Consider the following 27,320-nt stretch of genomic DNA (forward strand, 5'->3'; position numbering starts at 1 on the left):
GACCGTTCAATTGGGGAAAGGACAATTTTTTCAACAGATATTTCTGGAACAACTGGATATCCACATGCAGAAGGATAAAGTTAGATCCTAACTTTAGACCATAAAGGAAAATTAACTCAAAATGGATCAAAGACCTAAGTTTAAGAGCCCAAACTCTTAGAAAACAAAAGGCTAAATATTCATGACCTTGGATTTGGTAGTGGATTCTTAGACATGACATCAAAAGCACAAACAACAAAAGCAAAAGATAAAATTGATCTCATAAAGTTTAATGCTTTTGTACATCAAAGGACGCTATTAAGAAAGTAAAAGATAATCTACAGAATGGGAAAAAATGATCTTCAAATCTGATAAGGGCCCAATATTGATAATGTATTTAAAAAACACTTACAACTCAACAACAAAAGGCAAACAATCCAATTAAAATATGGGCAAGGACTTGATTGGACATTTCTCCAAAGAAGATTTACAAGTGGTCAACAGACATATGAAAAGATGTTCAACATCATTGGTCGTTATGAAAATGCAAATTAGAATCACAATGTGACTATTATTTCACACTCACAAAGATGGCTATAGTTTTTAAAAACCCACACAAACAGAAAACAAGAAATGTTGATGAGGATGTAGAAAAATTGGAACTCTCATGCTTTGCTGGTAAGATGTAAAATGGTGTAGCCGCTGTGGAAAACAGTTTGGTAATTCCTGATGCAGCAATTCTACTTCTAGCTCTTTGCCAAAAATAATCAAAGACAGGTATTCAAACAAGTACTTGTACACAAATGTTCATAGCTGCACTAGTCACAGTTACCAAAAGGTGAGAAAAGCCCAAATGTCCTTCAATGGATAAAACGGATGAACGAAATGTGGCATAGCCATACAGTGGAATATTTTTCAGCCATAAAAGGAATGAAGTACTGATACTTGCTACAGTGTAGAAGAACCTTAAAACATCATGCTAAGTAAAAGAAGGTAGACGTGAAAGGTCACATATTGAGTGATTACTTTTCTACAAAATATCTAGAAAAGTAAATCCATAGAGACAATAAAGCATATTAGCAGTTGCCAGGGACTGGAGCAGGGGGAATGGTAGTGGCTGCTTAACGAGGTTAAGGTTTCATTTGGGGGTGACTAAAACATTTTGGAACTAGGTAGAGGTGACAGTTGCATGACGTTGTGAACATACTAAATACCACTGGACCGTGTACTTTAAAATGGTTGATTTCATGTGATGTGAATTTCATCTCAATTAAAAATTACATCATATAGTTTTTGTGATCTCACAAGTAACTGTGGCTTTGCTGTCATAGTTACCTTGTGACTGTTGGAACCCACGTGCTTTGTAACATTAGTACATTGGGAAAGTTCTTTCCACCTTTGGGCAGGAAAAGTCGAAGATGGATTTTCCGAGGTGGGTGTCTTTCTAAAGTAACAATTCAGGAATGTAGTTTTGCTTTTTCATTTTTATTCGTGGAAGCTGGTAAAACTTCTACCCTGAATGGGCCCTGGGTTGTTTTAAAATGTGATCTAGACTGATATCAGTTGGATTCTTTATTTAATTCGAAGAAGACTGTTTAAAATAACTTCGTATTGTTTGGAGACAGAGCTACTTTTGGTATTATGAAAAATTAAGAGTAATTTTTAAAGAATCTAAGATAAACATGGAGTTGCAGTAAGATTTTTCTGATGTTTTTCTAGAGACTTATGTATCACTTTCTAAAAACATCAAGGCACTTTTTATTGTTAGTGAAATTTGGTATCGGGAATAAGAAGATTCTCTTTTCAGAGCAGTCAAGCAGATTTTTTGCAAAAACTAGAAATCTTAGTTTCTTATTTTTATCTTAACACCTGTTTTGTGTTTTGAAGGAGGGACTTTAGATTCTGGCAAAAGATCTGAGACTGAGAACAGTTTTAGAAAGGTAAAAGTGCTTTGCCAACGATCATGAAGCTTTTCTTTATGAATGAAGTTGATGCTTCTGTCTCACAGTCGTTCTGCTCCTGTGTTATATATGCCCTTATTTCTCCAGCAGGTGTTATTTATGCTAGTTCATCTTGCACACTCCCACCTGGTTCCTCTTATAACCCAAACTATGCTATCCAGGCTAAGAGTTTGTAGACATGTAGCAAGCAAAGCTAACGGATTGTACTGGATTGAACCCACAGTTTTTGGCATCATTAGCGTCAAGTCAAAATCAACCAAACTAGAAAATAAAAGAATAAATGCCTTGGTTGAGCGAAGGTTTTGTGATGTTAAAGTTAGAAAGAATCTGTTAAGCATAGCAAAATATCTGGAATAAATGTAATAAGCTGAAGTAGTGGGCAAATGTAAGTATTCAGCCAAAAATAATTATTGCTTCTGACTTGTGTAAAATTAAGATTTCTTTTTTGTGATGTGCACTGCTTAAATTTTTTTTTTTTGTTTTTTAAAATTTTATTTTAGTATTCGTTTCAAGTATACAGTACATTGGTTAGACATTTATATAGTTTATGGAACGATTCCTCTGATTGCTCTTTCTGTCCTCTGGCCCTCCACCTAGCCAGTCCGTTAATGCTGACTGCATTCCCTATGCCGTGCTCCCATCCCTGTGACCACCTATCAACTATCAATTTGTACTATTTTAACCCTTCACCCCTTTCTCCCTGTCCCAAACCCCCTCCCCTCTGGCCATCACCAGATTGTTCTCTATATTTGTGAGTCTGTTTTTGGTTAGTTTGTTCTTTTCATTCCTTAGATTCTGCATGTAAGTGAAATCTTACAATATTTTTCTCTTATTTAACTCAGCATAATAATCTCTAAGTCCATCCATGTCATTGCAAATGGTAGGACTTCATTTTTTTAATGCCTGAATAATATTCCATTGTATATATGAACCATAACTTCTTTATCTAATTGTCTGTTGATGAGCATTTAGGTTGCTTCCATATCTTGGCTATTATAAATAGTGCTGCCGTGAACATAGGGGTGTATAGATCTTTACAAATTATTCTTTTGCTTTTCTTTGAATAAATACCCAGAAGTACAATTGCTGGGTCAAAAGGTATATCCATTTTTAATTTTTTGAGAAACCTCCAGACTGTTTCCCATAGTGGCTATACCTGTTTAATTTTTTTTAAATAAGAAAAGGTCAGTTTTTAAGTTGTAGAAAATTAAAAATTAAGTTTTTCAGTAAAGTTTTAATTAAGAAAAATTTCCAGCCAGAGCTGATTTAACTAGACATTGAGCTTACTACACATGACAGCAGTGGAAGAAAGTGAAATAGATGGATGAGACTGAAGCTTACTACGAGATTATATTTGCCCAGGAACCCCTGAACAGGAGTCCCCAACCCCCAGGCCGTGGACAAGTACCCGTCCACGGCCTGTTAGGAACCGGGCCGCACAGCAGAGGGTGAGCAGCGAGCGAAGCTTCATCTGTGTTTGCAGCCGCTCCCCAGCACTAGCGTCACGGCCTCAGCTCCACCTCAGATCATCAGGCATTAGATTCTCATGGGGGCACCAGTCTCTGGTGCCAGAAAGGTTGGGGACTGCTGCCCTGCCTATAAACAGCAGCTTAATGCATTTCCTTGCACGATTTACTTAAACTTTCTGTGCTTTAGTTTCCTTACCTGGGCAATTAGAATAACATAATCAACCTCACAGGGTTCAATAAAGGTAAGTCAACAAAGGTAATTCAATAGAGGTAGTTCAATAAAGATTGAATTAGTTCATGAAGTTAAAGTTGTTAGGAAAATGCCTGACTGTCAAAGCTGGCTGTGTGTAGGAACGGTGGTTAAAGGTAACTAGGAGCTACTCTGGTGAGGGCTGCCTTTTGAGGGACCAACTTGTTTACATTTACAGGTACTTATAGTCCTGGCCATTTCTAGTGTACACTGCACTGTTCCGTTTGAAGTTCTGATACACCCTCTTTAGGGCCTTTTTATTGCTAATGGACCTCTCAACCAAAGAGAATGCTTTGAGAAAGAAGATCTCAAAAGCAGTGGGTTTTCAACTGTTTCACAAGTAATTTTAAGATCACTTGAAGCATCTCTGGTGGTTTGTTGAAAACATAGTTATTGTCTCATTCATTCACCAGAAGTTACTGTGTACGTATCACTGGCACCGGGCAGAAGGGGACAACACAGAGGTAAGGGTCAGAGACAAGGATGAAAATAACATAGTTCCTTGGCCTGGAACTCACAGCCTAGATCATTTTTGGTACCTCTAGAGTCCGTGCCGGGAAAACCCCAGAGCTTTGGATGGAAAAGCATCAGAAAGTAGCACATCCTTAATGGTGTGCATCCTTGCAACTGTAAGGCTACACATCCGTTACTTTTATCATTTCTGCTAAGCCATCTCAAACTTAGCTAGGTGAGATGGAAACTCATTGGTAGAAAGAATGTTAAAGAGTTTAATGAATCATCATGTTCTGATCTATTACCAAAGACAATCGAGTTTGCCTTATTTTCATTTCTATTTTTTAGTTACTACTAGCATTTGTAGTAATTTTAAATTGTTAGTTTGTATTTCAATGACTTCTTTGTACTCTCCCCTGCCCTTTGGTTTTTCTGTTTGTGTGTAATTCTGGTGAAAATGAATTAGGAAAGGAGATTGATGAGATCGGATAACTCAGCTTCCTAGGGTATGTATTATCTTTTTTTCTCATCAAGTAATGATATGCTTCTGCTTTTGTAGGACTGAATTGCACCTGCGGAAGCAACAAGTGAACCTTTAAAGATGCATACAGGGCTGCATAAAGTGAAGAGAGAAACTAGAGAAACCAATGAAGTAAAGAAAAAGTATGTTTCCCAGGTAAATAGTATGCTTCTGAATTTTAGCAAGTTTCTTAACATAACAGTTACCATAACTATACAATGCCTGCCTTTATAGCCATATTTCCTCTTTGCGGTTGAACATTATTTTCTCCTCTCTGTTTTTATTGCTGAGCTTTTTGATCAAATTTTTCTTGTTTGGATTAACATAAAAATATGTATTAAATATGCAGTTTAGGTAATTTCTTAGATCACTTGATAGACCTGTTATCTCTTAGGTTGACCACTACTAGATATTATAAAAGAATGTGTGTTGTGAGTCTGCGAGGTACAGGTTTAGTACAAGGTCAACGGGGTGCAAAATTTATACTTCTGCTTTATTGAATGACTGACTTGAAAAACTAGGATGCTAGTTTTAATATTAATTTTCTGAGCTATATTCTACAAGATGTGTGGCACTGCCCTCAGGAATAGGAAGCATTTTTCAAAGCTAAATTTAATACTGAAGACAAAGTAGATTGGCAACTAATCAATGTAAATACATATAGCCTTCACTCGATAAGATAGATGTGCCCTAATAAAGTTTTATTTACTTATTTGAGTTGGGAACTCAGTTTGTGTTTTGTTATTCAGCCGCTTGGAAGCTGAGGCTTTGGGTTTTTTTAGTTTTTGTTGTTAAAGTTTTTTAAATAAAGGAAGTCTATTACATTATTTTTTTATTATAAAGTTAAGAGTCTTTCTCCAGGATGCTGAGTAGAAATTTTTGGAAAGAAAGGAAAGGAAATGGAGTCAGAGTCACTGGTGGTATATAGTGCTGGACCTTCTGTGCACAGCTTCTCAGCTTAGACATGGCAACATCACTCCTCCACAAGCCTGGGGCCACCAAGCCCAGGGGAATTTTTCTACAGTTGTAGCTTTTGGAACATCCTGCCTCATGGTGGACTGCGGCAGGGCTACTGTTGCCTATACGATATATTCCAGCTTGCGCTTTCTTTACCTTTGAGTCATCAGGTTGAGTTAAAAGAATTTAGTGGCCTTGCACTTCAATCCTCTAAACTAAAAATGGCCTAAGACAAGTTTATTTACAAGTAAACTTGTACACACATTTTCTAATGCTCATCTTCACACTTAAACCTCCTCCCATGTAGCCACATGGTTCTTGCCCCCACCCCCTTCAGGATTCTGCTGTCAGGGCAAGTTGATGGGAAGGGCAACACCAAATCAGAGTCAGCAGGAATTTTCTGTTATGTCAGTCTGTGTACCTACTACCTGGCGACACTGGGCCATCTTGCCTAACTTCAGCTTGCCTTGTTCCTTCCCCTCTACTCATACCTACCAAGTCTGATGTTTTGTATAGTCTACACTTCATGAATGTTTTGTTTCACCTTTAAGATCTTTTAAAATTGGTCTTTCACTTTTAAAGTTATATACCATTAGACTCAGTAGTTGCGTTTCTAGGAATTAATCTCTTTTCCAGATATGCAGGTAATCCTATACAACCTCAGCCTCTATTAAATCCTCATGCCTGCTTCCTAGCTCAGTAGCTCTTGGACAGAGACTAATTATCTTTTGCTGAAATCATTTTGTTGCTGGCCATGGGTCATGTCCCCTTCCAATAACTTGGGCACCTTCTCCTCTCCGTGGAATGGTGACATTTGCACAGTAGCTAACTATATTCCCTGAAAGTTGCTTTTTTTGAACTCCTGTTACCTTATGGCAGTCTTTCTCTTCTCATTTGTGAATATCGTGAATGGATACACTTTTTGGATTGCATTTTTTTATATTTAGGTAATTAAGCATATAGTAGTGGTATCTCTACTTGGCTGTACATTAGAATCACATCAGAAGCTTTGTAAAAATACTCATTCCTGGTCCTATCCTACCCCCTCCACACCCTCCACCCCTCCCCCTGAGATCCTCAGGCAGTTTTTCTGGAGTGAAGTATAGGCAACAAACAGCCTTTTAAGAAGCTGTCTGGGTGATTTTCATGTATGGTCAAGTTTGAAGACTAGAAATACTATTGTTTTTTCTGTATTCGTGATGACTCTGGCTGCTTTAAACTCAATCATAACCATTGAAGTGTTTCTTCTGGGTTTGTAAGTATACAGTGGAATTATTTATAAAAGCACTTTTGCCTGTGCTTTTGCCTTACTTGTATTTTTATTCATTTTCGTGTTATTTTGTATTGGAAGGAACTTCTGATACTATACTAGTTAACAGTGACGATAAAATGCTTCTTCATTTCGTGCCTATTCTTAATGACTACATGGCTTTCTTCTTCCTCAAAGTATAATATCGGCATTTAGATTTAAATGGATACTTTAAAAGTATAAGGAAGTATATTATTTTTATTATTTGTTTTAGAATTTTTAAGAATAGATGTTGGGTTTTAAGAAATGAATTTTGGCATCTGTTAATATGACACTATAAAAAAAACCTATTCCTTGATTTTGTTTACTATTTTTTTTTTTTAATTTTTGAGCACGAATTCCGAGTAAGCTTTTTCTATAGTTTTCTCTCTTTGTATTTTCTTTAGCCAGTTTTAGAATCTGGTTGGTAGAATAAACTAGTAACCTATATCTTAACCTATTTTAGGCATGATTTTTATGCCGTGAATTGTTTGTTTCTGGAGAGTTTGAAAGGATTCACTAATAATCAGACTCGTTTTTGTGGATGTGTACTTATTTGATTTTATTTTTAAGAGATTGGTTTAGCTAGGTATTTTATTTTTGCCAAGTTAAAATTTTACATTTTTAATAGGAAATCTATCTATTTAGTTTTTTGACACATACATAGTATTCCCCTACAATTTTATTGCCTCTTTTCATGTCCTGTTTTTCCAATTATGTGCTTTTTGGTTTCTTCACGAAAACTTTTAGTTGAAATATAAACTTTAAAAGTGCTGAAGGAGGTAGCGATAAGTCAGTGTCCTATTCCTGTTCCTCAGGCAGTCTGTTCTCCTTTCTTAGGCAGCACCTCCCGCCAATTTGTTGTGGTCCTTCCAAAGTAGTTTGGTTTCCGCTTCCAAATATCCGATTCTTTTCTTTTAAAAGAAAGGGGAGAGGAGGGAGGTAGAGAGGGAAGAGAAGTTTCATTCGGGTTTTTTTTTTTTTTTTTGGCATTTATTTCTCAAGATTATTTTAGTTGCATGTTTAGTTTTTGTGGGTTGGTTTGTTTGTTTTTGACAATACTTAAAGCAATGCTTGTCCTTGATTCTTTTTTCCAGTATATAGATTTCTCATGTAACAATTTTGGTACATTTTCTGACTTCATTATATCTTGCAAGCAAAATATTGTTGGATTTTGTCTTCAATCAGTTTTGAAGATTCTATAACTTATGTGTGAATCTATCCTCTTTAATTTTTGGTTGATTTTGCATTTGTTATGTTTTCTATATATAATTTATTTCTTAATTTTTATATTTCTTGCCTCCTGTTATACCTTTTGTTTTATGGAATGTTCTTTCCTCTTTTAAACAAATTTTAAAGGTGAACAAACTTTCGAATTCTTAGTGCTAAAAATAACATTTTTTCTTTGTTTATGTACTATTATTAAAGCAAAAACAGGAATTTTCCTTTCCTTCCATATAAGGAAACTCAGTTTCTCCCAGTTTTGGCATTCCCTCTTCCCATTCCTTATCAACTCCCCCATTATTTTTTCTTTCAGATTTTACATTGGTTCAATGAGGTATACTTATTCTTCTAAACTTTAGCCTGTTATTCATAAGTATTTTGCTGTTCTTGATTCAGTTAACAGCCACTAAGGCTTTACTCTGAGATGGACTGACACCGAGCCCGGTGCAGGTGATACAAAAATAAAGACAGTTCTGTCCCTGCCTTCAAGGTCCCCGTTCTGGTTGAGGAGGTATTGTGCATGCATATCAACAATGGCAAAAGACGTGATATGTCAGGTGTCCTGGAGACAGAGAGGGAGGGAGGGAGTGATGTTTATTGAGTCAGCAAAGGCATCCTGGGAGCCTGTACTAACAGGGCTTTGTGAGATAATGGATAAAGCAAAAGGGCAAAGCCTGAAGGTACCCAAGTTCATTGCCTTAATTCATCAAAGCCTAAAGGTCCCCAAGTGGCTGGACATAAGACTGGGCAAAGGTATGTTGGGGCCAGATATTGAAGCACCTTGTATGCCTGACCAATAAGTTTCAGTTTGTATCTGTGGGCTGGACCACAAAGGGTTTAATGCAGGAGAGTACCACGCTCAAGTTTATTTTTAGGACAGTAACTCTGTCATATGCAGCATGACTTAAGTGCAGGGAGGAAGTCAGTTAAGCAGCTGTGGCAGTCATCCAGGTGAAAGATGGTGGGAACTTGAACAAGGTGGTAGCAGTGGTGATGGAGAAGAGTAGATGAGGTGTTTTGAGGCAGAATCTAAAAGTACTAGTGCCTGACTCAGGGGAGATTAGGAATTAGAGAATAACTCAGAGGATTTTGTTTGTTTGTTTGTTTGTTTGTTTGTTTTAGGAAAGGTAATAATAGATGAAAATATTGACCAACTTATGGAATGGGAATGTGGAGTGGGTAGCAGAGACTGATTTGGAGAGACAGGAGAATTTATTTTAGGATTCGTTCATAAATTTCAAGAGATAGAGAAACATATCTAGGAACAGTTGGCAATATGAATCGGAAACTCAGGTGAGATGTGGGGGCTGGAGATAAAGGTGCAAGACACACTTTCCATAAGAGGATGTCAAAGCCATAAAAATAGATATAAACCACTCCCATTTCCCCACCCCAGGTAGAGCATATGAACAGAAAATGAAAGGGCTCAAGACGGCCTCTTGGTAAAAACCAGTCTTTATTGGAAATTGAAATGTTCTGAGCATTGTAATACATGCCTAGTATGGAGTGGTAGGAGCTTTTTCAGATGGCATTACTTTATCTTCTGATAGCCCTGCATATGAAAATTGTTACTACCCTGCTTTGTGGGCCAGGAAACTAAGGCTCCAATCCACGGCTATGGCTACGCAGCTAGTAAGTGGGATTGCAAACCAGGCCTGTACGCATGTCAGTGCTAGAGGAAGAGGTGGGGGAGAAGCAGACAGAGTAGGGTGGAAGAGATGACTTCCTGCAAGGAGCAGTGACCAGCAGTGGTCATTCACCCAGAGGTCTAGTAGGATAAGGAGACGCTAAGCCACTGCTTTTCTTAGCTAGAAAACTGATAGTGATCCCAGCATGCTCAGTCCCCGCGGAGTACCTCAGTCAACTCTCACTGAAGTCAGAGGAGCTGAGGATATGCAGACAGCAGCTGTTGACTGCAGCTCTTGGAGACAGCTCGATGGTAGAGGAATGACAAGGGCACCTGGTCTGAGGGGCGGCATCATTTTGTTTGTTTACAGAAGACAGCTTGAAGTATTCTGATTTGCGCATCTTTTTTTCTTTCAGGTCTTACATTTTAGTCTTGTCTTAACTCTGGGCTTCTGTTACTAAAAAGAAAAAAAAAAGTAACTGCTGGATTCTCTTTCATGTAATCTGCTTGTTTAACTTGTTTACTTGGAGTTCTTTTTTTTTTTTTTTTCACTGCGCCTTCTACACATTGTTTTCAGATGTTTCCAGGCTGTGTCTTAGTGACCCTCTTTGATTGCTAAATATGTGTGAGACCCTGGGAGCGGAGCGCCTCCTTGTCTCTTCCTCAAGCCTTTCCATTCTGGGAGTGGTTTTCTTCTGTAATCTCAATCTTTTGTTCAATTCAGCTTCCTTCAGAACTCTAATTCATAAGCTGTCTCTCCTCCAGATGATAATTTGTTCTTTCATTCTTTGACAACAGGAGAGTGTGGGGCTAATAGTGTGCACTCTGGAACTAGGCTGCCTGGGTTTAAATTCTGGTTCTACCAGCTACTAGCTGAGTGGCCTTGGACAAGTTACTTAGCTTCTTTGTGCCTCAGTTTCCTCATCTGTAAACTGGTGGCAATAACAATACCTATTAGCAAGGGTTGTGATGAGGGTTAAATGAACTACTGCATGTGAAATGCTTAGACTGAACAGCGTCCAATGCATGTGCTCCACCATTGTTAGCTTGTTTTATTGTTGTTCTTGTTATTGTTATGGGGGAAAATAGTAGAGAGATGAACTTTTGCTGATTGTCATTTGGACCACATAAATAAGTGACAAATTTATAGGTTATTGCAGCTTTACTTGATAAACGAGAAATAGACAACTCCTGGGAACCAGATAGCATTCCTTCAAGTTTTTAAGCGGTTCAGCAATGACCACTTTTAACCTTGGCCCAGATGTGGCATTGGAGTTACACATGTCCACTGTGTGACATCATGTTTCCCATGACAGTGTTCAATGGACTTCTCTTCCAGTCCTTAAAATTTTTATTTCTACCTTACTGAGTAGCTCTTCTAAAAAATTATTTAATTTTGCTCATCCTATCTGCAAATGACAGATGCTGGCCAATCAGTACTCAAAATTAAGTAATTTACCTGAAGTCTATGATGGGGCTGGGATTTAATTAAGCCAATGTCATCTGATTCCAGTGATATGAAAAGGAAAAAAGGTTCACTGGAATACATATACATTAAACTATCTATAGTACTGTTTTAGTTCAAGCTACTGTAATAAAATACCATAGATTCGGAGGCTTATAAACAACAGAAATTTATTTCTTACAAATCTGGTGTCTGAAAGTTGAGATCAGGGTATCAACATGGTTAGGTCGGGGTGAGGGCCCTCTTCCAAGTTGCAGACAGCCTTTCTCTTGTCGTATCCTCACATAGTGGGAAGGAGCGAGAGAACTCTCTGGGATCCCTTTTATAAGGGCACTAAGCCCCTTCATGAGGACTCCACCATCATGATCTAATCACCTCCCAAAAGCCCCGCCTCCTAATGCCATCACATTAGGGGCTTGAATTTCAACATGAACTTGGAGAAGGCGGGAGTGGGGGACACAAACACTCAGTCCATTGCAAGTACCGATGTCTAACGGTGTGGTTCTGAGCTCTCCACAGTTCTTTTTGGACAGTAAAGATGTGCTGCTTTTATAAACAATAGAAAAAGAAAGCTCATGGAACAAACAAAAAAATAATAATGAAGCACTCGCATGACAAAGAGTAAGTGGAAATCAATCACCTAACCTCTTGGAATTTTGTTTGTTTGTTTTTCCCTAATATAAAATATTTGTCATTTAATATTTTGGTAAATTTATTGGGGTGACATTGGTTAATAAAATTATATAGGTTTTAAGTGTACAGTTCAGTAATACGTCATATATTACATTGTGTGTTTACCCTTATCTACCTCCCCCCTCTTTCCCTCTGGTAACCACTAAACTGTTATCCATGTCCATGAGTCTCTACTTGTTTATCTTGTTTATTGCTTAGAGTTTTTAAGGAAAGTGAGGAGCCTCGTGAATGAGGAGCCAGTGGTCCTTTAAGAAACTCTTGACAGAATTTGCATAGTTTCAAATAAACCCCTTCAACATATTTATTAACTATAAAGGAAAGAAAAGGTAGTAACTTTATGTGGAGAAATCACCTTAACCAAGTAGTCAAAGCCAGCATCACCAGTAATAAGACATAGCTGCATTATGAGCCGCATGATATGATGCACTAAGATAGCACTTAGTACCTGGGGCTCTCTGAAGATAATGCCGCAGTGTTTGCTGCTGAGGCCACAATGGCCTGAAAATTGGTGCACATCCATGCGGAGATGACCAGACAAGTGGTCCTCTGGAGACACATGTAAATGAAGGTCCCTTCTTGGTTATTACAGAGCAGCAAAAACTAGAAATTATAATATGTTCAATGAAGAACGTTGTAACGGGACAGCAGATTGGGAATCTAGGAGGATTTGGAGGGTAGAACTCAGAGTACATCTCGCTCTGTCCACAGGAGCAGGGAGGCTGCACTGGTCTGGGGTGGACATTCTGGTTGCTGCGTATTCTGGGCTTGCTACATATGCAGACTGAGAAGCTGCTTAGAAACTCTAAAGTTGTTTGTTAGACAGCAGCCTAATTAGAGATTCTATTTCCCAAATGCAATGCCCCGATGTTAGGAAAGGACAGCTCTGGCTAAATGACAGGAACAGTGAGGTTGCTGGAAAGCCATGCCCTCTCCAGAATGGGTATCTCCACTGAGTTTATTTGGTATTAAACCAGTTCTGCCCCACCCAATTAAGAATTTAATAATCTCAGTGAATCATATTTCTGAATTTATAAAGCTAGAGACTAGACCATTTACTTATTTAGTCAACAAATATTTTGTGAGCACCCATTAGGTGCCAGGCACTGTTTTAGTCCCTGAGAAAACAGTAGTGAGCAAGATGGTCATGGAGCTTGCAGGCCATGAGATTGTTCCTCTGAGCCTGAATTGGCCAGACACCTACCTCACTCCAGGTATCTCTGCTAAAAAGACTTGGTTTACACCAAGATGTATATAATCCTAAAAATTTTAAATCTGATTACCTTTATTTTATATTCTTTTAATTTCCTTCCAACAGTGCTGAAAAGATTTTTTCACTTGTACTTCATATGCTTTATTTACATAATTTCAAAGCAGTATTTGGTGCCTTTAATTATAAAACATGCCCCTCTCCTGGCCACTCCCCTCAGGTTCTGATGTTGAAGATACTTTGGTAAGGCTTAGTGGGTTTGCTCAGTGCCTACAGCAATCAGAAATGTGTTTACCAAGGCATAGCAAGCGCTGAGAGGCATGGCATGGCCAGCTGGCAGCGTCCAGAGGGAGCCACCTCTTCTTCGCTGCTGTGTGGACGTTTCTCCCGTCCTGAATTTAATCTCTTGGGTCCAATTCCAAGTTGAAACTCAAAGCAATGAACCAACTACAGTGGTGCTAGTTAACTCTGTTCTCCAACACTGTTAGTAAGCTCTTCCTAGCCCACCCTCCAGAGTCTCTGGGCCTTCTTATTGAGTAGAGATATGTCCTCATGCCTTGAGTTGGTGACATGGTAATGGTTATCAGGTAGAAAATCAAGGGTAAGTTATTGGTTGACAATTAATTTGGAAGACTCAGCTCTACTAACCCAGTGGAGTATATGAATGATCAATCATTTCTTCAAAGTACTTTCGCAGAACAAAATCTACATTCATCAGCAGAGCTTTCTGCCATCTGACCCTGATCCCTTTCCAGTCACAAATCTTCTATTCTGCCCCTACCTACCTTTCATTTGGCTCTAGTAGGCTGGCTGGACCATGTACTTTAACACTACCAAGCTTTTTCTTCCCCTTTTCTGCCTTCAGGTCCCAGATCATCAAACGCCACCACCTTGAAACCTTCTTTTGTCTTCTTCAGTCATTATTATCAGTCTGTTTTTCTGGCATCCCAAGCCCATCGTAGTATGTCTTCCATGGCACACATCACACACCACTTTGTGTTATTAAAAAACAAATATTTTATGTTAGGGAAAACAAACAAACAAACAAACAAATTCCAAGAAGTTAGGTGATTGGTTTTCTCTTACCCTTTGTCACGCAAGCACTTCATGGCTTTTTCCTTTCCTGGATTTCCACTGCTTGACATGTCAGAGACTTGGATGTTCATCTTCGTATCCTATGAGTATCCAGCATAATAAATTTGCTAGCAGTGATTCTTTACACTGTTCAAGCCACTGTATAAGCAGTTTATATGTATTGTCATGTTTAATTGTCAGAATAATCCTGTGTGTGAGAGAGACACTTGTCATTCCCTTTATTCATAGATGAGGAAACTGAGGCTCAAAAAGGGGAAGAATTTTACCCAAAGCTGCAAAATGGTGGAACTGGGATTTGAACCCAGGCTGTCAGTTAGGAGTCTGGGCTTCTAACCACTACTTAATTCTGGAATAATGTGCTAAAATGCACACGCTCTTTACTGCAAGCTATACTGGCATAATCACAGCTAGCGTGTATCGAACACCAGCTATTAGGCAGGAACTAGGCTAAGTGTTATAAGTTTATCATCTTAATCCTCACGAAAATCCCATGAGGCACGTGCAGTTATTGTTCCATCAATGAGGAAACTGAGATTTAGAGACTTGATGTTAAACAACTTGTACTAGGCCGTAGCACAGTATGTGCCTAGTAAGTGTTTGCAGGTCAATGAACAAGTAGCTGTATAACAATAGGGAGACGGTGTGGGAAGAGAACTAACATGTATCGAGTGCCTTCCATATTTTTCTGTAGGAAATTCTTACCCAACATTTTATTATGAAAAATTTCAAACATGCTGCGAAGTTGAAAGAATTTTGCAGTGAGCAGCCATTCACCCACTACCAAGTTTTGACCATTACCATTTTATTCTATGTGCTTCCTGTTCCTCTATCCAGCCATCTTTTCATCATGTTTTATATGTATTCCCCCTAGTGCTTCAGCATGCATATCACTAGAGGTCACTATCTGTTTTACAGTGTTTTTTTGAGGTAAGATTTATACATTTATAATTAAATTTGCAGTTTAATTTTAACTGTACATTTGCTGAGTTTTGACAAATGTATGCACCCGTGTAACCCAAAATATCACTACCAAGATATAATCACCCAGAAAGCTGCCTCATGTACCTTCCCAGTGAATGCCCACCCCTACTTCCTAGAGGAGTGTCTACTATTTTTATGTTGTATATTTATGGTTTTTTTGTTGTTGTAGTTCCAGAGGAATTTAAGGTGACTCATTCAGGTCCATAAAATACAGCAGGAAAACATAAATGAGAAGTAGGTGGGGAAAAGAAACTAAGTCAGGAATATTAAATGGAGCCAGGAGAGCACCTATGATATGCCAGGCATTTGTATAAATAATGTATTACTTAATCCTCATAAGAGAGATGCATAATTATTTCCATGTTATAGATGGAGAGGCTGCAAAGTTGTGTAGCTAGTAAGTAATAGAGACACTCTTTGACTCCAAATGCCTTGCTTTTTCTGCTCTAGCACCCAAAAAGTGAGACAACAGGTAAGATAAAAGCTTATTTCGAAAGTTAATATGGTCTCAAGTAATATTTGCTCAAGTATTTGTAAAAAGTGTGTTGACTCTGTATGTTGATAGTTTAGCTAGGGGAGATGGCAAAAGTGAGGGCATTAAAACAGTCCTGTTGAATTTGCACCTCGAGGTCAAGGTTAGCTTGGAGTTATCTTGTATGACTGTAGAGATGGGATTCCCTGTCCTCAATAAGAGAAAAAGTCACCTTTTCCAGAATTGGTGATAAAAATGGGAGGTCTTGAAAAATGGGAAGTCTTGAAATGGCCCCATTGAGTGTTAAATAGAGCCATAGTAACATCAGCAAGGAAACAGCTTATGTATGAAAGTCTTGGCCAGAGCTTTCAACTTTGACCTTAATAAGGTTCATTTGTTGCAAGGTCTAATAGGAAATCTCAGAAATCATGGTATCTGCTACCTTATGCATTCGACATTGAATCTCCTTTATATTGAATGTACTTTCAAAAAAGGGCAAGGAAGAATTGAGCATTTCTTTGACCTTTCTTACTTCAAATTCCAGAAAGAAGATTGGGCCTGTTGTAGCAGGAAGGTTGTCACATGGCTCCTGGATAAAGTTAGGGAGAGACTTTGAAAAAAAATGACAATGGTGTTAAATTGATACTGACTTAGCAATAGAAAACAGAAGAATGTCCTCTTTGGACTGTGGCCCCAGGGTGGTGGGATGATATTTGTGTTAGGCTCTGTTGAGCTGTGAGGGCCAAGACATGCTCATGTGGCCTTGGGGGTGATGGAGTGAGGAACCAGCTCAGTGGTCTGATCTGTGGAGACCTAGAACAGTGACTCTGGAGACCACCAGAAGTGAGGCAGGTGTCCAGCAGTCCGCGCTGCCGTTCATGGTCTCACACCCCTGTGTGTCTGCTTGCTCACCACTCCCTCCCCCCATTCTCTAACTACCATGCCCAAAGCTTGCGAAGAGAACATTTTCTGGATGTTCCAAGCCTTCTGCCTTTGCCCTTGGTCCTCTGGGGAGCAAGGAAATGGGTAGACAGCCAAGTAGAAAGATCACCAGTAGAAAGATCCACGTTAATGGTGGCTACCAATGATAAATATTAGTTTCTCCTCCCTAGGCAGCAACACAGTTCACCTTTATATTGAAAAGGATTTTTAAAAAATTACATTGTTTTCTGATTATAAAAGCCAGTCATTCTTATGATAGATGATCTGAAAATATATAAGAAAGCATATAATGAAGATAATTGAAGTTCCTGTTAGTGATATCTTGATAGCATTCTTTTTAGGCAATTACTTAAAAATTGTTTACATACAGTTGAAGTCATTCTATATATACATTTGTATTTCGTTTGAAAAAAATATATTTAATTATCATGTTATAAAATATATTCTAAATATTTTCCTGTATCATTAAAATTATTCATAAGCATAATTTTAAATAGCTATTGATAAGCTAACTATTGTATGGACAGTACTCTATTTTCCACCTACCCGCTTAATGAATTGGAAGTGAGTTTCTTGTGAACAACATAGTCAGGTATTTTTATCCATTCTGTCAACCTCTACTTTTTAATTGATGTATTTAGACCATTTATATTTAAGGTAATTATCGATGTATTAGGGTTTTAATCTGTCATTTTATCAGGTATTTTGTTTCCTGTTTCTCTTTTCTTGCCTTTCTCTGGATTACTTGAACATTTTTTAGGATTTATCTTGACTAATTAGTAGTGTTTTTGAGTGTATCTCTTTGTATCATTTCCTTGGTGGTTGCCGTGGGTATGACAGTATACATAGTTGACTTACAACAGTTTTAATGATATAAGTATTTTACCACTTTGAGTGAAATGTGGAAATCTTCCTTCCATATAGGTGTCTGTTTACCTCCCTTCCCCCCTTTTAAATAAAATTATCTTGAGTATCAGATTGGGTTATGATTTTTTCAGTCATTAAATATGATTTGTAAAACTCAGGAGGGGAAGGCTAGTCTACTGTATGTGTTCATATTTTTCTTTTCTTTATTTCTTCCTCTTGCTCCTGGATTTCTTCTTTTATCATTTCCTTTCTTTCAAGGAACGTCCTTTAGCTATTCTTTAAAGGTAGGTCTTCTAGCCATGTAGTCTTTTTGTTTTCCTTAGTCTGTAAATGTCCTTTCCCTTCCAGTCTTGAAGCACAGTTCCCCCAATGTGGAAGTCATGGTCGACAGTTCTTTTCTTTCATCACTGCAAATTTGCTACTTTCTTCTGACCTCCATGGTCTTAAATGAGAAGCCTGTCGTCATTTGAGCTGGTATTTCCTTATGGCAATGTGTTGTTTTTCTCTGCTTTCAGTTTTTTTTTTTTTTTTTTTGTCTTATCAGAAATTTAGTTATCTTGTGTCTTGGTGTGGATGTTTTTGGGTTTATCTGATTTGAGGTTTGCCCAGCTACTTTAATTTGGAGGTTTTGTATCTTCACCAGGTTTGGGAAATTCTCAGTCATTGTCTTTTTGAATACTCTTTTAGCCCCTCTTTTTCTATCTTCCTTCTGGGACTTTGATGATGTGAACATTGGATCTTGTGTTATTGTCTCACAAGTGGCTGAGGTTCTTTTAATTGTTTTCAGTCAACTCTCTTTTGTTCGTACTGGATAAGTCCTATTGATCCGTCTCAAAGTTCACTGATTCTATCCTCTGTCACCTCCACTCTATTATTAAGCCCATGTTGTGTTTATTTCCGTTATTATATCTTTCAGTTCCATAATTTTCACTTGTTTTTTTATAACTTCTATTTCTTTGATGAGATTTTCTATTTTTTCATTTGTTTCAAGAGAATTTGTAATTGCTTGTTGCAGCATTTTTATGATGGCTGCTTTAAAATCACTTGTAAGCTAATTTGAACATCAGATTCATCCTGGTGTTGTTATCAATTGGTTATCTTTTCTCATTCAAGTCGTGGTTTTCCTGGTTCTTGGTGTAATGGGTGATTTTCAATTCTATCCTGGACATTTTGTGTGTCCTGGTAGGAGACTCTGTCTCCTACTTTTTTTTTTTTTTTTTTTTTAACCAGGAAGTCACCATGATTAGGTTTAACACACAAATTGGGTCTATACTTGTGGACTGTAGTTGCAATGACAATTTACTTTTCAGAGCCTTTTCTGTAACTGTTTTGGTTTGCTTGGCTTATCTGGTGCAGCTGGGGCTCTCACTGGTTCCTGCTGGTGCTATGTGATGTGAGGGGGGAGGCTGTTCCACAGGCCACGCTGCCCAGTGCCTCTAGGTAGGAGAAAGGAGTCTCCATCCTGCTGGGATGAAGAGTACTTCCTGGTAGCTCTGCAGTGCTTCCCCCAGCATTTTTCATTATCCCTGGGATCCTGATCTATTTTCCTTGTTGGTGCTACCAGCTGGCTTGATATTGTCAGCAGAACTCCCATTCTAAAGTGGGGAAGGATATGCCTACCTGAGTTGCCATCTGTTGCCAGCTGGGGATTGGGAAACATTGGGCCTGGGCCACCTTCAATTGCATAGAGGAGGTGGTGGTGGTGGGTGTCATAAGATGTCCTGATGCTATATTGTTCCTCCAGTCCTGCAGTCCCTAACTGGTTTGCCTGCCTTTTTTCTACCTTTCAGACTTCTCCTTTGGCGGCCACGTTTGTTATTTCCAGGGTTTGTAGTTGTACTTCGCATGGAGGCTGGGGAAAAATAAGTTATGCCATCTTGTCTGGACAGTTCTTTATTCAACCATTCGACTTTTGGATGATTAAGTTGTTTTAAATGTTGAGTACTGTAGATATCATGACAGGGGACCTTCCAACAGCTTTGGAATCTGAAAGGCTTCCTTACTCCACAGACCCATGGGCCTGGGCCTGGTTGGCTGCCCAGTACAGGCTGTTACTCATCTGTCTTCTGCTTACTTGGCTGATGATGTCAGTTCTTCATGTCTGCTTTAAAGGCAGGCATTTCTTGTTGTTCTTATGCTTGTTGAATAATGCAGTAGTTTGTCACATTTCTAGTGCGATTGAAACAGACTATCGCCTCTGTAGAGCCTTTTCTTAGCCTATCCTTTTGGTCAGTTTTCTCTTTTGGCAAAGATTTTATATTAAATTCAGCAGTGTAAATTGTATTGAACTGTGATTTAACTATGAAATATTTAATTTTTTTATGTGAACATTTCTATATCAAGGCTATAAAACAGTGACCAAGTTTCTTCATAAATTAATAAGTTTTCTACACTTTCCACTTGCGAATGAGAAATTTGAGGTCATCTAAGTTCTTCTACATAAATGTTTTTTTTTTTTAAAAAAATCAGGGAAATCCTTTATATTGAAAGCCATGAACCCCTTTGTATAGTTTACAATAATAGTTTTTTACACAAATAATTTCAGGTTAAAATGCATACTACTTATTCCCACCCATTTCCTTTATTGGCGGTGACACACAGGAATTACGCCCATTGCTTGACTAACCTTTCTGACCTTTTGTTACTTGGCTATAAATTGACTTGGGTCTTTTGCAAAAACACTGTCAGGGGGGAAAAATCTTTTTGTTAGAACCCAGCCAATTCCTGCTTCAGTGCAGAACAGTTTGTTCTCCTGAAGAAATGAGCCAGTTCAGTGAACAGAAAAACATAGCCATAAACTGGCATCGCCAAAAACTGCAAAAGCGATTGCCCATGATCATTCCACAGAGCAGGGAACTTTCTTTTTTAAAAAATGAGGTTTTGGGGAGAAACATACAGTTTTGAGTTCCATGGGCTTTAGGTAAATGTAATTGACTCTTTAGAGTTGTAACCACATCAAAATGGGTTCTTTTTCTGAGTTCTAGCAGTCACCAACATTTTAACGTTTTAAACGGGGACGTGGTGGAACCCTCCCCCTGCCCACCCTCTCGGTCGCAGGCTGCTGTGGTAGCATGTGGCGCGTGCATCTTATTCGATCTTCCCACTAAGTGGTGGGAAGCTGCTTCTGCTCGACAATACAAATATTTTCTGACTGCTCTGTGCAAGTCTGAGTCTTGCGTCCATCCCCCAAAGAAGATTTTTATAGCGGCCTAGTGAATTACAAGAAAACATGAAAAAATACAGCATGGCAGGTGTAGTAACAGAAAAATGTCCAAGACACAGCGTCAGTAGTTGACAGACTGTCTCAGAAGTGGAGGCATTAGAGTGAAGTCTGAAGACTGTCTAGGAGTTCGCCAGCTAGATGAGAGGAGAAGGGTATTCTGGGCCGAGAGAGGAGAGAAAGTAAAGTTTATGAGTGACGAGACGGCATAGGGGGACCGGGTACTGTAAGTAGAATTGCTTGAGTATAAAGTATGGAGGGAAAGGAGTCGTGGGCGGTGAAACTGGAGAGGGACAGGGACCAGATAACATGGATCTCAAATGCCACTTGAAGTAGTTTGGAGTTTATACTGTAGGTCATGGGGACGATGTAAGGGCTTGAAACAGGAGGATGGCCTGGGCAGAGTTGAAGTGAGAAGACGTGGGTTTGCAAGGAGCCATGAGCTCAGAAAGGGTGAGTTGGACCAGATGAAGGACCACAGCACTGGGCTAAAGTGGGCAGACTTTCTCCTTCAAGGAATCACTGAAGAAAATGATTTATGTATTTTGAAAAGGCAAATATGGTTGTGATAAAAAGGATCATATTCGGGGATTGAGGGGTTGGTGGTGGTGGTGGTGGTGGTGGTGGTGGTGTTGGTGTGTGTGTGTGTGTGTGTGTGTGTACATGTGTGTGTGTTTGCAGGAAGTATAGGTCACTGAAATCACTATAGCAGTCTACATACGAGAGCAGGGACAGTGCTCAGAAACTTTTGCACAGGGGCCAAAGTGATTGGGGAGTGTAGGGAGCAAGGAAGGAGGCAGGAAGCCTAAGACTTCTGTTTAACTCTTAATGTGCCCATGCAAGGATGCTTTCACATATACTATCTCATTTAATTTTCATAGTGAACTTTGCATTGTATATACATTGATACCATTCCCATTTTTTAAAAGAGAAAGCAGGTTTGGGAGCTTAACTACTTTAAGACCCAAGTGACCTGCACTAGGAAGTTGCCAAGTCAGGGCTGGAACTCAGATTTATCTGACTCCAACCATAGTGACATGTCATCTTTGAATAATACTTGCTATAACTGAGCCCGCCCAGTGTTAGCAAATCTCAAAATGTTTTATATACTCTCTATAAGAGCTACGCATATAAATACTACTAATATTAATCTACTGATACTTATATTTTAGTATTAATGCTGAATTCATATTTTGAAAGCCTATTTTTCTTAACCTGTCATCCCATGAAAACATCAAATACATGATTTCATTTCTTCAAGTCTCACCACTTTGGAAAAATTGGTATCAGGGAAGAAGGCCCAACCAAATTGGTGAAAAATATGAATAACTGAATATACTTAGATATAATTTTTTAATGTTGAAGTGACTGTGATATATAACAATTTACATTAGAATAACTATGGTTTTCAGTAATTAAAACCTTTTAGGACTAACATGACGTTAATATGATAATTTTTGATAAATGTATGCTTTTAAAGGCCTCAGAAAACATTTATTAGGTAACTTTAATATAGCTCAAGAAGAGGTTTACTAAGAAAAAACCATCTTCAATCCAGTTCCAGAACAAACGAATGATTCTTTTCATGAAATATTCATTCCATGCTTGTGGTGTCATGGTTAGGGCCTAGTGGGAAGATAGAAAAGAACCAAAAACAAACCTGGCCCACACCATATCAAAAATAAGTTCTTGGTTACTAGATCAGCCCCTATTTAGTTATCAAAGGGAAAGACTGTCCCATTCGGGAGAGGAGGCTGGAGGGTCCAGCATCCAGGTGTGTAATTACGGAGTGTGGCGCGCTGTCTCTTCAGCATCTCGGTTTTGCCCTTCCTTTGCTTCTCAAAGTGAAATGCCGCCCCCCCCCATAAAAAAAGAATGTTTTTGAAATAGAAAAATGCTGGAAATATTGGAAATGTATCTAAATCTTGAACTAAGTCTGACTTCTTATTTTGCAGTATTAGTAGTAAAATCAAATTTGCTGGGTTTTTAAGAAAGTACTAGTATCTAATGCGGCAGAGCTGTGGAACCGTGGCATGCTCCGCTGCCAAAACAAATCACATCCAGCACAGGAAGAGAAAGACAGCCGTGCTTCCCTCAACTGGCTGCGGAGCATCGTGGGAGAAGCACTTATGTAACTGGGTGTGCTCATTAGCTGTGCTGTAAATTCACACAGCTGGGGCTTCGCAGGTCCTTTGTTCTCCTCAGCGTTAACTCTTGCTTGCTTCCTCTGTGGCTTTGGGTCCTGTGCCTGGCACATAAGGAAATGCTGGAAATATAGAACCCAAAATACAGTCCCCGATAGTCTGGTGTAGTGGAGCAGCAAACAAGCAAGCAGCTACTGCTCATGTGAGCTGTGGAGCTGAGAGGAGGCACAGCGTGGATGAACCTGCCAACCATGCCTGGGGCCTATGATCATGCTGTCAGCGAGGAGAAATTACTTGCCTCCCTGCACCTCACATTCCTCTGTTATAAAGAGAGATTGTAGTACCCACACCGTTCAGAGGTATTGTATGATGCTGTGGAATCGAATGTGGTAACTCATGCAATATGCCTTAGCCAGAATGAGCAGTCAGTGGGCCTTTTGTAAGCACGCATTTCTTTGCCTCTATCCTTTTCTCAAACCCCCAGACCCAGTTCTATTTTTTTCTCTTTACTGAGAAACGTCTCTTTTGTGAACTCTCTCAGTATACCTCTCTTGAACCTCAAAGTTCTCTCACTTTGACCTCCTTCTTTTTCTTTCTTATCTCCCAGGAGATAAGTATCCCAATCCTTTCTCCTTTTCCTGGGCAACAGCAAGCAGTCTGAGGGTGAGAGGTGCGGGAAGGGACATGGCCTGTGAAGGTAAGGATGACGTTGCAGTCATAGACACATCACAGCTCAGAGCTCCTCCTAATCCAAGTCCCCGCAGATCTTCCCAAATAGGTTTGGGCATTCTAGGCTCCTGTAGCGTTCACTGTGTCTTCCTCTCTTGCTTTTGTTTATTGAAAGGAGAAAAGAGTAAGGGTCTGCCCTTTCCAGACTGTCTAGGCCTAGAGTCCTTTCTCTCTGCCTGTTTTATTCCCAGCCAGGATCCTGCTGGGCATTCTTCAAAGGGACCCCACCGTGAAATCATATTTGGCTCCATTTGTCCTAATATTGTTAAAGTTCATACCTGAGGGAGTTGATGAGAGAGCACTCGGTGCACACTTGCTCCCTTTCCTACTGTGTTCATGGCCTCCACTGCTCATTCTCCTCCCCAGCGCCTACATCCAGCCAGGCCCCGGTCTCTGGTACATCTTCATCTAAGGCAGTAGTTCTCAATAGGGGACATTTGACAATGTCTGAGACTTTTTTGATCGTCACAACAAGGTGGCGGGGTGGGAGGGGCTACTGGCAGCTAGTGGGTAAAAATAAGGGATGTTGCTGAATATCCTACAATGGACAGGACAGTGACCCCCACCCCCAACCCCCAGGACAAAAAATTACCTAGTCTAAAATGTCAGCACCGAGGTTAAGAAGCCCTGACCTAAGGGTTTCCCACATGAGTCCCTTTCTTTGTGCTTGCCTGCCTCGTTCGTGGTGAGGGTTTCTGTTCACCTCACAAGCTCCTTTCCAGTGGATGGCCTCACCTCTCCGCAATCTCCCCTCGTCCCTGCTCCATTCGGAGGGAATCCTTACCCTAGGGTTTCCAAACCGCTTGTGTCCATTCATTATAGCACTTACTGCCCTTTGCCTTCTGACAGCCCCCTTCAGCATGACTTATTCTTCCTCTTTTGAGAGCAGAGTAAGAGCTTGGCTGTAATGAGGATGACCATCACACTCCAGTTTATATAATAATACTATTCCAAGGCCCAAAACCTTGCACTAGGAGAGTCAGTGCCATGGCATGGAATGAACACCAGACTTGGCATCAAAGAGCTTCAGTCTGGTACCCGACTGTAACATTCCAGTTCTGTGACAATAGACATAACTCCCCTGAGCTTTCGCTTCCACACAGGTAACATAGAGATCACAATGTCCATTTCCTAGGATTGTTTGAGGCCATGAGGAAATGCTACCACAGAACTTAGTACACAGTTGTCAGTCAAATGCAGGTGGAAACTGAAAAAATGAATACAAGGCCCCAGATGTAACCCTGAAAACAGAATTGTCTCCCAGTGCCTGGATAGCAGTGATCTTCATTCCAGATAGTATCTCACCCTTACACCTTATGAGCAAGAGCAGAGCCCTACCAGCACCGGCCAGCAACACCTCCTGTTCACTGGAGAAATACTGGAGTGTTGATACTTTCCCTTTGACTCAGAGGAAATCCCATATACTCCTGACTCCCCACCGTTTTATTAGGAGATATTTCTCGCCCTCTTGGAACACTGGGACCTTAGCATTATGCTCTGGAGTTTGGGAGGTCTGCCCTGACTGGGGCAACCAGAGGTCAGCTTGTAAGGGGGCTGCCGGAGCATGAGAGGGACACCGCATCCATTCGCTCCCACGACTTTCTGGTACATAGAGACCGGCATAAAGGAAGTAGTGTTATATTTTGTTTAGCCGTTATAGTACATTTAACTTCTTCCGCAGTGCTAAGAGGTTAGTGACAACTGATCCCATGGGCAAAGGCAATTTTCATGTACTCCTAGAGCTAGAATTATAAAAGTCATATAAATATCCAGCAATGTAAATGCCATCTTGTATTTGCCCAGAGAATTTCAAACTTAATTCCTCTACATTTGGCTTTATCTTTAGAACAAAGTGGAAGTCTGTATTCATCAAAGAAAGAACTAATTCCTTCTTTAAGGTAGCTATGAGATGTCCTAATGCCTGCAGAAATGTCATTGGCCTTCCATTTTTATCAGTGGCTAAAGAACGAAGAAATATTACATGAGTAGGTCATGTGTCAGAGGCCAGGGGACAGATGGTGTCATGCACGATCAGTTGGACATCAGCATCCGAAGGGCTCACACAACTAGCAGCAGCATATGATGGCTCGTCTTCACATGATGGGCCTTCTTTGGTGTCCTCAGAATCCTGAGACACTTAACTCTACATCCCAAGACTTAGTTCTTCATTCTGATGTACTCTGTTGTACTGTTCACTCTAAGGGATGTTGGTGTCTGTTTTTCCCAGCCAGGTGTGCTGTGGGTTAAGAGTTAAGAGCATAGCTTTGGAAACAGGAAGATGTAGGTTTGAATCCCAGTCGTTGCCTGTTGCTTGTGTGACCCGAGTCATGTCACTTAGCCATTTAACTTTGGTTTCCAAATTTGGAAAATTGGTTGGTGATATATAGCTCATAGGATCGTTGTGAGGGTTAGATTAAATGAGGAAATAAATGTAAAATGGTCAGCACGGTGCCTTCATGGTAATTTTATTCAGTTAGTAGAGGTGATGGTCACTGGACTCCTTGAGGGCAGAGATGCTGTGATTTTGAATTCTCCCATTTCCACCATATTTCTTAGCATGGAGCTAAATATCTAATAGCACTCAAATATTTTTTTTTGTTTGAAATAAGTGACAGGTACACACATGTACATACAAAACTATATACTCAGGATAATCTGATAATAATAATTTGAAGGACTCTACTAGAAGTCATGTTTTTAAAGTATTATAGCTCATTTTTAGAAATTTGATATCTCAGAAGGAGTCTAAAGTCAGTCAGTCCCTATTCTATGCAATAAATTAGATCATTGGAAGGGAAAGCATCTGGACCATTTCATCCCAGTCTTCTGCTTGGATAACTTCCCTTGGTTGTGATTTGCTGTCATATCTCCTCTGCCTTCTGGAGGATCAATGTAAAGATGACCTGTTTGAGTGTGTTTCAATGTATCTTTCCAAAGGTAGGCTGCAGTCCTTACTTTTACCCATTTTCCCTTACATAGAGTTGCAGGACACATTTCTCCTTGAGCTTACTTCCAAGAGAATTTGTCTCTGTATAAGAATAAACATTAGTTTTTGTTAAATGATCATGTGTCACTCAAAATGCACTTCCATGTTTGCCCTTGGTGTGACCTAGTTCAGGCCATCGGAGTGTTTGCTGAAGACTTTGGGAGGAAGACTCCAGTGTGTTTCGAGAGGATTTCCCTCTCTGTGTCCTGGATGGTGTGGGGACTTGAAGCCTGGGACTGCTGTGGCCATCTTGCAGCGATTAGGGAAGCTGCCCCTAGGATGTGGCTAACAAAGTAGAGAGAAAGAAAAACAGGCCTTTGCTTTCATCATAGAGCAGCTGAATCAAACCCAACCTCCAGACTGTCCACGTATAGGAGCCAGTAAGCCCACTTTATCATAGAAGCCATTTTGAATTGGGTTTCATTACTTGTTTCTTAGAAGTTCCTTCTATTTTGTGTGTTTTAGTGATCCTAATCTGTGGACCAAGCCTCTATCTTAGAGGAGAGGGAAAAGAGATTGGAGGGCTCCATTTTGGCAAACCATGAATAGCATATGTATTTCTGCAAATTAAATAAATTTCTTGCCTATATATTAATATTTTTCAAATTTATCTGAAGATTTTGATTAACAAAATACAAATTTAAGTAAAGCTACTAAATTTGTAGTTTTCTGTTGTGTGTTTTTAAAATAAATATGTTAACAGATCATGTAAACTTCTGCAAAAAATGTTTTTTGGTAGCGAAGCCATTGCTTAGGTAAGTGTTTCCTTCTTCCTGCCTTCCCTCTCTCCC

At 39.5% G+C, this 27,320-nt stretch overlaps 1 protein-coding gene across 5 annotated transcripts in view; it reads left to right on the forward strand.

Moving 5' to 3' along the window:
• The window catches only part of ZHX3 (zinc fingers and homeoboxes 3), a 123,189-nt gene that overhangs the window by 57,489 nt on the left and 38,380 nt on the right, over positions 1–27,320 (forward strand). For 4 of the 5 annotated variants that reach the window (XM_016137551.2, XM_036229408.1, XM_016137550.2 and 1 more), the window contains one exon: positions 4,672–4,788. The gene's annotated coding sequence lies outside the window, so the exon portion shown is untranslated. The remainder of the gene's footprint in view (positions 1–4,671; positions 4,789–27,320) is intronic. The other variant, XM_016137554.2, reaches the window with a different exon arrangement.

The sequence above is a fragment of the Rousettus aegyptiacus genome, unplaced genomic scaffold (genome assembly GCF_014176215.1).
Source record: "Rousettus aegyptiacus isolate mRouAeg1 unplaced genomic scaffold, mRouAeg1.p scaffold_m13_p_12, whole genome shotgun sequence".
NCBI lineage: Eukaryota > Metazoa > Chordata > Mammalia > Chiroptera > Pteropodidae > Rousettus > Rousettus aegyptiacus.